The 17411-nt window shown below is 43.5% G+C and overlaps 1 protein-coding gene across 2 annotated transcripts in view; it reads left to right on the top strand.

The window, feature by feature from the left end:
* LOC129706277 (A disintegrin and metalloproteinase with thrombospondin motifs 20-like) overlaps positions 1 to 17411 on the top strand; it is a 270471-nt gene that overhangs the window by 22767 nt on the left and 230293 nt on the right. The window lies entirely within an intron of this gene.

Here is a 17411-nt window from a genome sequence, read left to right as displayed (position 1 = left end):
ATAACATTTGTATATTGTTCGGAGGCTTATCTGATATGTCCTCCTGATTGTTGTTTGTTTTAACAAAGCTATATCCGTGCTGTTTGAATTTGTTTGACATTTTGTATAGACTTGAGTATTGCTGGATTTCAAACTTAAATGGTGAAAGATTCTTTATTTTTTGTAAATGTAAAATAAAAACAAAAATGCAGGAAAATTGAAACCATCTGTTGAGAACAAATAGGCTCCAATCTAAGGCATCTGACGTATTGTGTCATACAGCATGGAAACAGGCCCTTCGGCCCAACGTGCATACGCCAACCAAAATGCCCCATCTACACTAGTTCCACCTGCCTACGTTTGGCCCATATCCTTCTAAACCTATCCTATCAATGTACCTGTCCAAATGCTTTTTAAACATTATGTTAATACCTTCCTCAACTACCTCCTCTGGCAGCTCGTTCCATGTTACCACCACCCTTTGTATTTAAAAAAAAGTTGCCCGTCAGATTCCTATCTTCTTTAAACCTATGTCCTCTGGATCTTGATTCCCCTACTCTGGCTAAATGGCATTCAGGATGGATAGGAAAGGTATAGAGGCACATGGGTCAAAATGGACAAATGGGACGTGTAGATGGGCATCTTGGTTGATATGGATGTGTTGGGCACAGACCATGACTCTATGACTCTCTGACAGAAACTGGGCAGGAATTGGGCTGTGGCAGGAACAAGGTTAAAATAAAATTGTAACCACTATTTTCCCGCCTTTTGAACTATCGCACCATGTTCTCTTGTTCACCTGGTCTTACAAGTGGTCGGCAGGGCATGCACGGACAATAAACAGGATCCTTTTCCTTGGGTGTGGGCAGATAGTGTGCAGTGAGTTACCAGGGCCCTGTATTTAACTTGAAGCTACAACATGGATAATGGCCAGTGTCTGCTGGTTCTAGTTAAGTTGAACGATTATTCCGTTAATGGGTTAGAAAGCACAAGAGGGCTCTTCCAGGCCTCAAAAATTGCCTTTGACAGACCTGCAGAACACCTCTCTTGCCAATCACAACACATACTCCTGTCTGCACCCAACCAGCGTTGGTCCCTGGTTGTAGCCTCTTGCTATGAATTTAGTTTAGTTTCTAATTCTCACCTGTATTGAGGTACAGTGAAAAGCAGTTTGTTGTGTGCTCTCCAGTCAAAGAAAATGCACATGATACAATCAAGCCATCCACAGTGTACAGACACAGGATTAAGGATATAACATTTAGTGCAAGATAAAGTTTAATTAAGGATAATTCAATGGTCTCCAATGAGGTCAGGAAAACACTCTAGCTGGTGAGAGGACAGTCAGTTGTTTAGTTTGGTTTGGTTTATTGTCACATGTACCGACATACAGTGAAGAGCTTTTGTTGCGTGCTATCTGTCTATGACCGATCTGTCATTGGAACTGGAGGATTTGGCATCTGAAAGTCTTCCATGTAAAGAAATAATCCGGACGAAAGAGCTACACAGGGAGGGATAAAAAAATGAGAAATCTGTGATAGGGTGCAGTGACTAAATTACAAAAGTGATGATGGTCCAAGACTAAAAGGATCTGATAATGAGAATCCTTGATTCCTGTCACCTGTAATATGTTGTTTTAAGTTATTATGAAGTGTCCTAAGTTATTGCAATTAGTTTATATGAGTTACAGTAAAAAGTGTAGATTTCTGAACACTGATATAAAATATTCCAACCAGTTGTCAGTATTGTATTGTTGAATGGCGACTGTGTTATTCGGGTGTCAGAAAGTTGGCTGAATGTCTGTACTGTACAAATGGACTTCTCTATTCCTAGATATATTTGAATGACATCATATGTCAATTTTCTTCAGCAATTAATTCAAATGTCACCATCCTGTTATCTCGGAATTTTATGCTCTCCCAATGTTTCATTAAACAAAAAAAGTTGTGTTGCATTATGATGTATTTAGATCAGTGTTGTAGGTGGAAATGCTTGTAAATTTAAACAGGGTGACTCAGTCTTAAAAATTGTAAAACAAGGGACTTTCACATCCCAGTGTACGGGGGTGTTCCATCTGAAAGAGGCTGTTAAGTCCTACTGTAACTAATGAATGCACTGACGAGCACAGCTGTATAAAAGGAGGCAGGGATAATGCTAGATATTTCAGCTGTGTCTTAAGGGTTGAATGAGAGTTGAAGTAAATCAGTTTGGAGTGAACGTGATATGTCAAGCGATCAATTAAATTTTGGCAGAATGCCATAATATATAACAGGGCAGCAGTCCAGAAGCTGAGGTTTTGTGGAGAGCGCTGCTTCATGCTATCTGTCAATACATGCAGTAATGATGGTTAACAGCAAGCAGAATAGAAATCCTCAACTCAGGTTTTCTTTGCTTATACTGGAAGTAATTAGGAATTCTTCCCCAACATAGTTCAAAAAACTCTTCATTGACATAAAATGAAACTTTGCACAAGGTCTGGCAACATGCATGAGGTGACATTGTCACATTGTCTCGTGTTGTTTGGATGATGGCGCAGTGTGGAATGGCGACATTTCTCAGCAAGGCAGATTGCCAATTCTGGAAGATTGATGGAAAGATACAGTATGGATATGGGCCTTTCGGCTCATGCTGATCATCGATCACCGCTCACTCTAGTTCGATGTTATCCCACTTTTGCATCCACTCCCTGCATGCTAGGGGCAAGTTGCACAGGCCAATTAACCTACACACCTGCACGTCCTTGGGATGTGGGAGGAAACTGGAGCAAGTCCATTCAGTCACAGACAGAAAGTGCAAACTCCACACAGACAGCACCCAACATCAGAATTGAACCCTAATCTCTGGCGCTGTCGAGGCAGCAGCTCTACCAGTTTTGGATGGTTGATCATGTGATCCAAAATAATGCATGCGATGTCTTCAATAGTATCTATATTTGCGTTATAATGGTTGGGGTTGGATGTGATGCTTGGGTGTCCTCCATTAAGTCATGTTAGTATTTGAGTACCTTTGCCTGCTGCCTTATACTTAACATCCCTCTGCTTCGCTGACGACACTATAATTTTTGCATGAACTACTAATAATGATGAGTTAGGGTGAAGGAGAGAGAGCGATTGTCTGTTTGAATGGTGGCAGATTAACAACCTTGCTTTCACATCAGTAAAATCAAGCAGTTGATTGTTAAAGGGCCTGTCCCACTTTCACAACCTAATTCACAACCTTTTTTACTTGTGGACATTTTTCATCATGCTAGAAAACGCCCCGACCTACTTGATGCCACGAGTACCTACGACTAGCATCACGGCCTGCTACGACCCACCTACGACCTCCTACGACCTTGCGATGACCATGCTGCGAGTATGAGTCAAGGGCAAACTCGGCAGAGGTCGTGAATTAGGTCGTGAAAGCGGGACAGGCCCTTAACTTTAGAAGTGGAAGGCCATTGATCCACAAACCTGTCTTCATCGATGTGTCAGTGGTGGAGAGAGTCAACAACCTCAATTTCCTGGGCGTACACATCTCTAAAGTTTTGTGCTGGACCCAGCACATCTATGCAATCATAAAACTAGCCTCTACTGCCTCAGAAGATTGAGGAGTTTCAGTTTATCATTGAATGCTGTCTTCTCACAGAGAGCGTACTGTATTAACGGGTTGCAGCCCGGCCTAGTTTGGCAACTCGAATGCCCGGGAATGTAGGAGAGTACAAAAAGTGGTTAACACTACCTGATTCATCACGGGAACTGACCTCTCCACCATCGAAGGGATCTATAGGAGGCACTGCCTCATAAACAGCACCCAGGCCACAATCTAATTTTGCTCCTGCCATTGGGAAGAAGGCATGGGAGTCTGAAAACTGTGAAGTCCATGTTCAGAAAAAGACATCTTCTCAACAACTTAGGCTATTGAACACCATTGATTCCAACAATAAATTATTAACCATCTTGGTTACTACATTAGGGACTTCGGGCTTTGTATTATTTCATACTATATATATTTTTTAATTTATTGAACATATTTGGTATGTTATCTATTGAGTACTGTGCATTAAATGCTGTGTTTACAAACCTATTTTGATGATCTCGACTCGAAACGTCACCCATTCCTTCTCTCTAGAGTTGCTGCCTGTCTTGCTGAGTTACTCCAGCATTTTGTGTCTATCTTTGGTGTAAACCAGCAACTGCAGTTTCTTCCTACACCAGTTGGTCCTGGCTCTTGGAGATATGTGTTTGGGTGCAGAGGGCAATGTTCACTGAGCCTATGCTTTCCTTGTGATGGCTGCAGTGCTGAGGTTCCTTTGTGATGGTAGGCGGTTGGAGGGAATGTGGTGTATAATGTGGTGACAGCAGTGTGCCACTGAGCTTGTGGGCTCTCTGGTGGCAGATGATGATGTTGCAGGAGGATGGGCTGAAGTGCACAAAGTCGTGCCTGGAAGATCCATTCTGGATGCCAATGTTTACTGAAATAGTAGGTGATTCCCATATCAGAGGTATTATCTGTAGCCTAGTAACCAAACACTGCACAAAACGTTAATTCATTAAGGAGGATCCTACCTGATCCCAACTTATGTTTAAGAAAGTAGTATATCTTTAATTTAAAAAACCCATGGCATTGGTATGTCTGGCTTCCGTCAGGCATCAACGCTCACAGCAAAATATGATTACTTAAACTGAAGTAGACAATTACAATAGATTTGGGGAAATTATGAGGAATTGGTTGGAGACTTGAGATTAGAGTACTGTACTACAAATGAACAACAAAATCAGAAATTTGGATTAGACTCTAGAGATTGCAATAATTCAGATTCAAAATACATAGATCAACTGTTCAAATGATATCAAACTAGAAGTGGTTGTAGGTATAGTGTCATAGGGTAATATAGCACAGAAGCAGGCCCTTTGACCCAATCATTCATGCCAACCAAAATGCCCATCTAAGTTTGTCCCACTTGCCTCTATTTGGCCCACATCCTTCTAAATGTTTACCATCCATGTATCTGTTCAAATGTCTTTTTAATGTTGTTACAGTACCTGCCTCAACTACTGCCTTTGGCTGCTCGTTCCATCTACCCACTATCCTCTGTGAAATAGTTGTCCCTCAGGTTCTATTAAATGTTTCCCATCTCACCGTAAATCTATGCTCTCTAGTTGTTGATTCCACTTCCCTAGGAAAATGATGGTACATTCAACCTATATGTGTCCCTCCAGATTTTATACCTCACCATTCCTCCTTTTCCTCTCTCCTGTTGGGCATAAGCTACAGAAGCTTGAAAGCATGTACCATCAGATTTAGGACAGCTTCGACCCCGCTGTTATCAGACTATTTATTGTCTGGTCCTCTCATAAGCCAAGGATATGGCCCCGAACTCCCAACTTACTTCATTCTGGTTCTTGCACTTTTTAATCCACACCTTCTCCAATTGTAACACTGTAACTCTGTACTCTGGTATTTTCCACCTTTGCACTACCTGTTGTCCTTGTGTATGTGCTTCCTATTATTTGCAGGTTTTGTACATTGATAAACTATCATTTTAAAAACAAGAGTATAAGCTTGGCGAAGGTAGGTCCGTTCAAGGATAAAGGAGTGTTTGGAATCAGGGGGATATAGATGAGTTACCTAACAAGGACCTTCACCAAGGAGAAGGATCTGGAGGACAGTGATCTCAGTGTGGAGAAAATTAATGTGCAAGGGCAGATTGAGATTAAGGAGGGGAAACCATTGGGAGAGGATTCTGCAGGATATAATTGTTTTCCCATTTGAAAGAGAAATGGTTAATTAAAGACAGTCAGCATAGCTCTGTTCGTGGCAGATCATGCCTTACTAATTTAATTGAGTTTTTTAAGGAAATAGGAAAGGCAACTGAGGGTAGGGTGGTGGATGTTGACCACGTGAATTTTCGTATGGTATTTGACGAAGTAAAGATGTTGACATTCCTCACGATAGACCGATCCAGAAAATTAAGATGCATAGGATTAATAATGACTTGCCCGTATGGATGAGATGAGGCTTAACATATACAATTAATGGCATGGTCCTTAACAGCATTGATGTACAGGGGGATCTTGGGGTCCAAGTCAAAATTTCCTTAAAGAGGCATCACATGTAGATTCCATGTACCCATCCAAAAGGCTCTTAAACACCACAGTTGTATCTGCCTCCATCACCACCCCTACTGATGCATTCCAGGCCCCCACCATTCTCTGTGTTTAAAGAAAAAACTTGCCTTACACATCTCACTTAAACTTTCCCCCTCTCACCTTATAGCTATGCCTTCAAGTATTGGACATTTCCATCCTAGGAAAAAGATTCAGACTGTCTACCCTGTCTATGCTTCTACTCATTGTATATACTTGTATGAAGTCTCCTTTCAACTATTGATGTTCTAGAGAAGGCAAATTAAAAGCTGGCCTTTGTTCCGAGAAGTTTCAAGTGTAGGATGTTGTTTCAATTATACAATACATTAGAGAGACCATGCCTTTAATATTGTGTGCTATTATGGTTTGCGGAAGGATGGATGTTCTTGCACTAAACATCATCCACTTGCACTAAACATTATTCCCTTTATCTAGTACTGAATGTTATTCCCGTTATCCCAGATTTGTGGAGGGCTTGATTGGAATCATATATAGTCTGTCTTCTGACTGGATTGCACGCAACAAAAAAACAGCAAAGAACTAAACCATGGAGGGAGTTCAGCAAAGGTGCACCAGACTGACCCATGGAATGGCAAGGCTGACATATGAAGACATGAATGTTCTAACTGGAGGAATCATTAGTATATTGGGGGGAAAAGCTGAAACGGGATGGTCTGTTGTGGTCAAATTGAATGATTGAGCAGGCTCAAAGTGCCTAAAGGCCTTCAAATGGTCTATTTCTGATTCTATTTTCCTTGTTCTTAAGTTCTGAAATAATGGTCGTAGTTGTGGAAAGGAATTTACTTTAGAGTTTAGAGATACAGAATGGAAACAGGACCTTTGGTCCACCAAGTCTGCACCAGCAATCACCCCGTACAATAACAGTACAATACACTAGAGACAATTTTACAATTTCACTGAAGCCAAGAAACCTACAAACCTGTATGTCTGGAGTGCAGAAGGAAACCAGAGCATCTGGAGAAAACCCAAGTAGTCACAGGGCAAATGTACAAACTCTGTAAAGATAGCACCTGTAGTCAGGATCGAACCTGGCGCTGTAAGGCTGCAACTCTACCATTGCGCCATTGAATATGGTAGTAAATTTTGTTATGCTATGGGGCCTGTGACCAGTTCAGATCAGATGCAAAGGCTAAAAAGCAGTGGATGTCACCAAGTTATGTGAAGTATGAGCAAGAAAATGGCACTATTAAGCTCTGTCAGCCATTAGTGAGTTAAACTATGATATAAAGTTCAGTGCTTTACCAGTCAAATAAAGAGCTTCCTTCAAAATGTTTCCACCAAAGTTGAAAGTCTGAACATAAAGGGTGGTATAATGGCGTAGATAAACGTCCCTTCATTACCTTCCTAGCTATGCTTGAATGCAACTTCACTGAATCCAGGCTTGCAATTTTGAAGCACTCTTCATGACCTCAAAATGATCCCAAGTGCTCTAAAAGCAGTTAAGTGTTTTTGTGATTTAGTCATTTTCCAAGTATAGAGAAAGCAGCAATCAATTTGCTGATGAAGACCCTCAAGCAACAATGAGGTAATACCCAAATATGGTGAAAATTATTGAAGGAAAGCCTGACTGAGTAACTCTTCCCTAGCGCTTCTAAAGAGTGGATAGGATCATTTATCATCAGCTGTCAAAGCAACGCTATAGTTGTGTAGATTGAAGACAGCATATCTGACAGTATTTCAGGGCAGTATCAGCCTCAAAGATTCAACATAGTCCCTACAATTGTTACCCCATCACAAATGTTCCATTCTCAGAGTCATTACCTATGAGAATTAATTTGCAATCTTTTCCTAATGTGTCAGTTTACTTCTTGTTGGACATGCTGAACGTCAAGAGTGAAGAGTGTTTATGTTGTTATATGCACTGGGACTGGAACAATGAAATTCTTCTGTACCACAGCTTTCCAGGCACATTAAATGCAACAACACAACACATGATTCTCAGACTCCTGTACCTTCTTCCCGATGGTGAGGTAGTTACCATCTGTGATGGTCCGGGTCCACCATTTTCTGCAGCCTCCTTTGTTTTGGGGCGTTTTAATTACTGGGTGCAGTCAGTATCTTCTCCACCATACACATATGGTATATTATTTGGCACGCTGAATCTCCTCCAACTTCTGGGGGCATAGATACATTGTGAGCTTTTTTTTAAATTGTATCAACGTGTTAGGCCCAGTATAAATCACCAGAGATTACCTTGAAGCTGTAGATTATCGCCACCACCATCTCTCAGACCCAGGAACTTTCTCTGCCATCGTCTCTCCCATGATGACAGTTTCATGGATCCTCAGCTTTCCCTTCCAGAAGTCAATAATTAATGCCTTAGTCTTAGTTGTTTTTCAGACTTGGAGCCGGTAACCTGTGGCATGCCTCAGGGATCAGCGCTGGGCCCATTGCCGTTTGTGCCTTATATCAATGATTTGGATGAGAATGGAGAAGCCACAGTTAGTAAGTTTGCAAGTGACATAACAGTAGATGATATCGTAGACAATGAAGATGGTTATCAGAAATTACACCAAGATCTTGATCAGCCCAGCAAATGGACTGAGGAATGGCTTTGGATGATCAGCCATGATCATATTGAATGGCGGTGCAGGTTCGAAGGGCCGAATGGCCTACTCCTGCACCTAATTTCTATGTTTCTATGGAGTTTAATGCAGCTAAGGGCGAGGAGTTGCATTTTAGGAAGTCAAACTAGAGCAGGACCTTCACACTGAATGGTGTGGTCCTGGGGACTGTTATAGCATAGAGGGATCTAGAAGTACAGGCACATAATTCCTTGAATGTGGTGTCATAGGTAGATCGAGTGGGAAAGAAGGGTCTTGGTGAATTGGCCTTCATCAGTTAGTGTATTTCATATGGAGGTTGGTGCCCTTTCCATGCTGTATGACTATGTCTCTACCACAATGATAATACTGTGTGTACTGTGTGAAGCAAATGTTATGTTTGCATATTCCAACATCTAATGTTGTATTTAATTTATAATATCTGATAGAAATATGGAAGTCTTATTGAAATCCTACAGGGCCTTGGTGAGAGTGCATCTGGGGTATTGTGCAGTTTTTAATCCATATCCAATCTTGACATAAGTAGATTGGAGCAACGTTTCATTTGTTTGATTTCAGGGAAAGAGGGCTGGGTTAATTTAAGCAGTGACAGTTCTATGCAATCAAATGCTAGAAGTTGATTAGCATGCTTCCCAAGCAAGAATTCTCTTGTTCTGTTGTCATTACTCTTGACTCTCTTGACTCTTAAACTGATAAAAGTATCTGGGAACACAATACAGTAGTCAAATCAAGTAGCAAAAGCAATTGGCTGATTTATTTTGTGTTTTATGGCAGCACCTCTACAAGAGCATTTGTAGTTATTCGTATTGTTAAATATAGGAATAGAGAATGGAATTGTGTTAAATGATTTATTGGGTGCCAAGTTGAACACTAGGTCGGGCTGCATAAGGTATTTGAAGTACTTCAGTATTTCATGCAATTTCATTGAATGGCCAAGTGATGGGAATAGTGAAAAGTCAATTATCTGCCTTTTGGAATAAATGTTCAATTTTGAAAAAAATGACCGCAACAATTTCCCATTTATGTGTGGCAATTCCTTCTCACATGATCTTATTGTATGGGTTAAAGATGCTCTGTGATCACCAATAATATGGAGCACAGTGAATCACACAACTCTTCATTTAGACCTTTGCATTTAGACCTGTCAGGGATAGAAGAAACTTTGTAGGTCATGGCACATCAAGTGGTATATGTTAGGTATATGTTAAATCGGTAATTCAATTCGGTGGTTAAAAAGCTTGAATAAGGGAGGCTGCTGAAAGTGATGGATCTTGCCCCATCCACCATGGGTATTGACCATCAAATCATCAAAGTTCTACAGGAAACGTCGCCTCAAGAAAGCAACTGATTTTGTCAAGTTTTGTCAGGGCGGCATGGTGGCGCAGCGGTAGAGTTGCTGCCTTACAGCGCCCACAGCGGCGGAGACCCGGGTTCGATCCAGACTACGGGCGCTCTCTTTACGGAGTTTGTACGTTCTCCCCATGACCACGTGGGTTTTCTCTGAGGTCTTCGGATTCCACCCACACTCCAAAGACGTACAGATATGTAGGCAAATTGTCTCCAGTGTGTGTAGGATATTGTTAATGTGTGGGGATCGTTGGTCGATGTGGACCTGGTGGGCCAAAGGGCCTGTTTCCACACTGTAACTCTAAACTAAAAAAAAATCCACATGATCCTGACCACGCTCAAATCTCGTTGCTGCAATCAGGAAGAAGGTACAGGAGCCTGAAAACAGTTACTCCAGGTTCAAGAGCAGCTTCTTTCCATTATCCATCAGGGACTTGGACTAGTCTGCACAACCCTAACCACAAAGCTACCTCAGAACTGAACTACCACAGATTTGACACTACCATGATCTAGCTTTAGTTTTGTTTCTTTTCATGTATCTCGACGTAGCGTGAAAAGCTTTTTATTGCGTGTTATCCAGTCAGCAGAAGGACTATACCTAAAAAACTTTCCCTTGCAAATATATTTATTTGCCATATTGTTGCATTTAATGTGCCCATAAACCTGTGTCAAGTAATAATTTCATTGCTCTCATCCTGATGCAAATGATAAACATAAAAAAAATTAAAGTATTACTTTCAAACCTTACTGCATTTTCCAAACCCTTGCCACGCTTCAAGTAAAATTAAAAAATGTTCTGGTCACCACATTAAAAGAAGGATATGATTAAGTTCAAGAAGTTATTTGGATTAGTTGGCTTGAGTGATTGGGAGAGATTGGACAATCTGGGTCTGTTTTCCCTGGAGGCTGAAACTAGAGGGCAGTGAAATAAAGTGAAAGGGAGGTTTAAAGGGACTATGAAGGGTAAATCTTTCAGACAAAGGGTAGTTGGTACTGCAATAAGCTGCCAGAGGAGGTAGTGGGGGCAGGAACAGGAACAACATTTAGAGGCATTTGGACAGGTATTTGAATGAGTAGGTCATGGAAGGAATTGGTATTATTAGTGATAGGCATGATGGCCGGCATAGACACAGAGGGTTGAAGGGCGATACAACTATGGCTCTTTATATACACCTTGATTAAACTAAACTCAACTTAGCCTTTTCGGAAGACAAGTCAGCCTAATCCATCATACTGTCTAAATTTCTCATACCTTGTAGAATGTTTCTAAATCTTCTCTGTACCCTCTCTAGTGCTATGATTTCGTTGTTACAATGTGGTGTACACAGTACTCTAACTGTGACATAACATGCACTATCTACACCAATCCAGCATGACCTATATGCTCTTGCATTCTACACCAAAACCAATAATGGGAAATTTCTTATTTGTTGCTTCATCTGAAACTTAAACCCCATTAAAAATAACTTATCAGTTACTTTGCTGATTAACTGATAACATAGAAAAACTCCTTTCAAAAGCAGTTAATGTCCCTTTGGACCTGCCGCTGCACCATACACATACGTATTCCATCAGCTTTGATCTAATATGTCTCAAGGGGGTGGGTGGTTCAAGTGTAATTATTTTTTTTAAGGTTGAGGAAACTGAAATCAGGATTAGCAGGGTTCCACAGTGGGATGGGGAAGGGAAAGAGGAGGTGAGAGATGCATTTGAAAGGATTTTTCTCAAATTTACAGTAAAGAGTCCATTGGACTAAGTTTATTGGAGATGAAGATGGAAAGGCAGGAGAATGAGGACTGGGATATTTGGTAGTACAGAAATAAGCCAGTTACTATTGCTCTTTAGGATGATCCCAGGCTGTTAGGTTATTCTGAAGAAGAAATTTGGGGATTGAAGGTGACATCTGTGCACTTGGGATGAGTCAAGTTTACGGGAATTTTGATGATGATGAAGTATCTGATTGGCAGGAGGTGAGGAAATTAACACAGGCAGAAACATTGTGGTGAGTAGCCAAAGCCTAGGAGGTTGAAAGTACACTCGATTTGTGAAAGAAGATTTCAACCAAATTGGGAATTAGCAACGGAATCTCTGAGATTAAATGGCTTTGTCATGAATTGAGATCATTGGAATGAATAGGCTATGGGAGAAGGCAAATAGCAGTTATGAATATGGTGAAGATATGTCTCCCTAAACTTTATGATCTTTCTTTACTTTCTGAAAATAATCCTCTTGCAATTTGAGTGCACCGATAAATTCTTGATTAAATTCTCATGCAACTTTTCCTCTCTGCTGACATTGCGATGCCATGCATTCTTCTATTGTGTTGCCTTTGCTGCCTCATAATAATGCATTTTTGACCCACAGTTTACTTGCCAGCAATACGGCCATGAACCCAGTTTCCATGTGGCCAGAGACCTCTGCAGCCCTGCTGCAGCTGACAAATCCATTCCATACGTCCCTCAAACATATGGTCGTACATACGGGATGTACATAATTTGGGTGTATGTAACCTGGGAAGGATCTTTACTGTAAACCTATGCCACCTATGTGGTCCCGGCAGGCCGCGGCCTGGCTCGCCCACCGTGGAACCGGGAGAGTGAAGCTGCCATGCCTGGCCCAAACTCGCCCAGAAGACCGAGAACCAGAGAGAAGGTGGAGGGAGTTAGCGACAACAATGGATGCTGGACAAGGAACACTAGGAAGAACTTCCACGTCAAGAGTCAAGTCAAGAGTCAAGAGTCAATTTAATTGTCATTTGGACCCCTGGAGGTCCAAACGAAATGCCGTTTCTGCAGCCATACATTACACACAAATAGACCCCAGACACAACATAATTACATTTTACATAAACATCCATCACATAGCTGTGATGGAAGGCCAAAAAAACTTATCTCTCCACTGCACTCTCCCCCCCCCCGATGTCAGAGTCAAAGTCAAAGCCCCCGGCTGGCGATGGCGATTGTCCCGCGGCCATTGAAGCCACGCCGGGTGGTGCGAGGTCGCACACCGGGTCTTGGTGTTAGAGCCCCCGGTGTGCGCTCGCAAAGTCCCGCGGCCATTCCAGCCGCGCGGGGCAGTGGTGTTAGGCCCCGCTCCAGGAGCTCTTCAACCCCGCAACACGGGCGGGAGAATTCGCCGTTGCAGGAGCCCCGAAAAGCGGTCTCCCTCCAGGGATCCGCGGGCTCCCGGTGCCGCCGTCCGCAGACCCGCAGTAGCAGCCTTCGCATCAGCAGCAGCAGCGGCATCGGCAGCAGCAGCAGCAGCAGCAGCGCAGCAGCAGCAGCAGCAGCTCCTCCACCGCTCCACCCGCTCCGGTCTCGGCCAGCTCCGCGACGGCAACGGTGAGTCGGCACCAGAGTCCCCGGCTTCTTCCCGTTGGAGGCCGCTCCTCGTTGCGGCCTCAACGACACCTGAGACCCGACGAGAAAAGGTCGGGTCTCCAGTGCAGGGAGAGATTCAAAAGTTTCCCCCCCCCTCCCACCCCCCCACCCCCATCCCCCCACATCCCCCAGTATCTTACCTTCCACGCCTCTAAGGTCGGCTGTGTGAGGCTCCCCCCGGGGACATGAATGATGCTGATAGACCGGGGAAGGGGATTCACAGGGCGACCGGATGGAGTTGATGGCTGAATTAGGCCTGGATGGCCTGCTGCAGCTGGGACTATAAAATGGAGCCAAAACCTGGCGTCTATTACACCTAGACTCAGTGAGCTGCTTCTTTTCGTTATGTGCTAAACGGGTATTGAGCTTATGTATGGCAATAATCTTAGTGATCGGTATGCAAAATACAATCTGACTACCTTTTTACATGTGATAATAAATAGACCATTGATCTTGTTATGGACACTTCAACCAAAAGGCAAAGTTACTCGTACTCTCCCATCTATGCCCTTCATAATTTTGAATGTCTCTTCAAATCCCTAATGACTGATCCATCTGGAAAAGGCTCCCAACATGTAATGTCTTCTGTCCATTCTGTCAATAGAAATTGCCTGAGCCGATGAGTTCCTTTAGCTCTTTATTTTTTATGCTCGTTTATTTTTTACGCAATCCTTCCAGTATCTTGTAACTGAATACAATACAATACAATACAATACAATACAATACAATTTATTTGTCATTTGTACCCCATTGAGGTTCAAACGAAATGTTGTTTCTGCAGTCATACACACAAGAAAGAACCAAGACACAACACAATTTACACAAACATCCATCACAGCGCATCTCCTCCTCGCTGTGATGGAAGGCAAAGACTTATCTCTCCCCTGCACATCCCATTCCCCTCGCGATGTCAGAGTCAAAGTCAAAGTCCCTGGCGGGCGATGGCAATTGTCCCGCGGCCATTAACGCCATGCCAGGTGATGCAAGGCCGCGCTCCGGGTCTTGTTGTTGGAGCCGGGCACTAGCAAAGTCCCACAGCCATTCCAAGCCACGCCGCGGGATGATGTAAGGCCCCGCTCCAGGTACTCTTCAAGCCCGCAACTCGGGCGGGTGAAGTCGCCGTTGCGGAAGCCCCGAAAAGCGGTCTCCCAGCAGGGCCCCGCGGGCTCCCGGTGTCACTGTCCACCAGACCTGCGGTTGGAGCCTCCGAATCCCTGGGGTCGGGTCGCAGCAGCGCGCCACCACCGCTCCTCCCGCTCCAAACTCGGCCAGCTCCGCGATGGTGAGTAGGTCCGCAGCTCCGCGACTGGAGCCCCAGGTCATTCCTGCTGGAGGCCGCTCCACGGTGCTCGGCCCCAACGACAACGGAGACACGACAGAGCAAAGGGCGGGTTCTCCGTGCAGGGGATAGACTTTAAAAGTTTCCCCCACCCCCCGCCCCCACCCCCCACACATATAAACAAAAAAAATTTAATAAAAACTACATTCAAACGAGACAAAAAACAACAAAAAGACAGACGGACTGCAGAGGCCACTGCGTGGAGTTGTTTAAAACACTCCATCCCAGGCAACACGCTGTTGAATCTCTCCAGCCTCTCTTGAGGCATATTAGCAAGTCCAGTAAAACGAATATTGCTCTTGAATGAAAGAAAACGCTAATCAGATTAAATATTAGACTTTGGATTTCCTGACCCCTTGGAACTGGACCTGATTTATTTTGGTTGGGAGTTTTGGACAAAAGTACGATTGAGTAATTTAATCTTGAAGTTGTTTGTTGCCCCATTTTCCAAAAGCACTAAGAAGAAAGCAGCACAATGTGCACTGTAGCACTGAGCACATAAGAATGCATTGTCCTGAGTTGTTTGAAAATTTGCAGTATTATTAAAGTAACTATGTCGCTATCTTTTGTTCTCCGAATGGAAATACAGGTGTGACTGTGATGTCTACATATAGGACAGCTGAGGGTAGTGGCAGTGGAATTAAAATACTGAGAAGCTCTCATGTTTGGGGTGTGTTGTTGAGGGTGGAAACGTTGCCTGTTCACCATGAGCTCACTTTTGAAGTCTGAAGAACTATGGCTCGTTAAATGGCTGAGGTTGTACCACATGCTTTGGTGTGCACTATTATGTTTTGGTTCACCAAGCATAACTGTTAATTATGGAATACTTATTTATGCTGTTGTTGCATTTAATAGAGTTGTCGAGTTATACAGCATGGAAACGGGCTCTTCGGCCCAACTTTCCCACACTGCCCAACATTTGCATTTGTCCCACAAGCTTGCTTTTCACCCATAATCCTCTAAACCTATCCTATCCATGTACATGTCTTAATGTTTCTTAAACATTGCGATAGTACCTGCCTCTACCATGGCAGCTTGTTCCACACACCCAACATCGTTTGTTTAAAAAAAGTTACCCCTCGGGTTCCCATTAATTCATTCTTCCCAAAGTCCAAATCCATGTGTCAACGCAAGTAAATGGAGTGGTAAAGAAGGTGTGCTTGACTTCACCAGTTAGGGCATTGGGTATAAGAGTCAGGAAGTCAATATGTAAATTCATACACATTTAGGTAGTATGGAGTATATGCAGTATGGAGTATGATGAGCAATTCTGGTCACCCCATTACAGGAAGTATACGTAGGCTTTGGAGAGAATGCAGAAGAGGTTTACCAGGAATGTTAGCTGGATTAGAACTTATTAGCTAAAAGGAGAGGTTGGAAAAACTTAAATCGTTTTCTCTGGAGCATCAGACACTGAGGGATAGAATTATACAAAAAGATTAGAGGCATAGATAGGATGAACAGAGTATTTTATCTCAGGTGGAAAGTGCCAAACGCCAGATTGTATTGCTTTTAGGTCAGAATGGCAAAGTTTAGAGGAGAATTGTGGGGCAAATATTATACACAGAGACTAATGGATGCCTGGAACACGCCAGCTGGGGTGCTGGTGGAACTAGATATGATAGTAGTGTTTAAAAGGATTTTGGATCGGCGCATGAATATGCAGATCCTGTAAGCTGCAGGAGATCCACAGACCGAGGACCCGCCCGGAAGATCCAGCTCGCCCGCTGCAGACTGGGAACTCGCCCGCCGTGGACAGCGGACTCACCCGCCCAGAGTGTTGGCAGACTGGCTGCTGGAGGCAGTGTACTGCCTTGATGGTGGAGTGGGCCTCTGGGGGTCCTGCAACAGCCTGGGGCTCGCCTAGATCGGGCGCCGACCCAAGAGGCCGAGCACGTGGGCTGGGTACGGCCTGAACTAGAGGAGGAGCGGCGGAGGACACCATCGGCTACGCTTGGCCAGGCTGACTCTGCAACGTTACCAAGACAGCGGGCCTTCATGGTCAGGTCAAGTACCCTCCATCACAAAAACTGGGACTTGAAAATGGAGCCAAATTGGCGACTCTTTATACTGTTTCAGCGTACTACTGCTAAAGACGTATGTAGTTGAGATGCTGATCTAATATATATCTAAGTGCTTATGAATAGTGATACTTGTACTGAACTGTATACAAAAAGGAATTTCACTGTACCTCGGTACAAGTGACAGATAAAGCACCATACCATACAGAATATGGATCACATGTAGGCAGAGGAGTTTTCTTTAACCAGGCTTCTTGTTCAGCCAAGACGTTATGGGCTGAAGGGCTTGTTCCTGTGCTGTCATGTTCTGTGTTCTATATCCCTTTCAACCATTTCTTTCTTTGTACCTGCCAAATATCCCTTATTGTACCTTCCCCAACTACTCCCTCTGGCCTTTCAGTTATTTTTGTAGAAACCTCTTGGTGGAGGACAAATAGATTGTTCCATGTCAGCGTGGACAGGCCCCTCCTTTGCAAGGCCACGGGCAGATAGAACCTCAATATGTAATGGCTAAGTACCCACTACAGGTTGACATTCATTTTTATCCAATTCTTTGTTGCGTGGCGCAGGGCTACAGCTGGGAGAGCTCAGAGATCTGGGTTCAATCCTGACCTCCGGTGCTGACTGTGTGTGCA

Source organism: Leucoraja erinacea, chromosome 19 (assembly GCF_028641065.1).
Source record: "Leucoraja erinacea ecotype New England chromosome 19, Leri_hhj_1, whole genome shotgun sequence".
Classification (NCBI taxonomy): Eukaryota; Metazoa; Chordata; class Chondrichthyes; order Rajiformes; family Rajidae; genus Leucoraja; species Leucoraja erinaceus.
The sequence above is the reverse complement of the archived record's forward strand: the minus strand, read 5'-3'. Positions and strand labels throughout refer to the sequence as shown.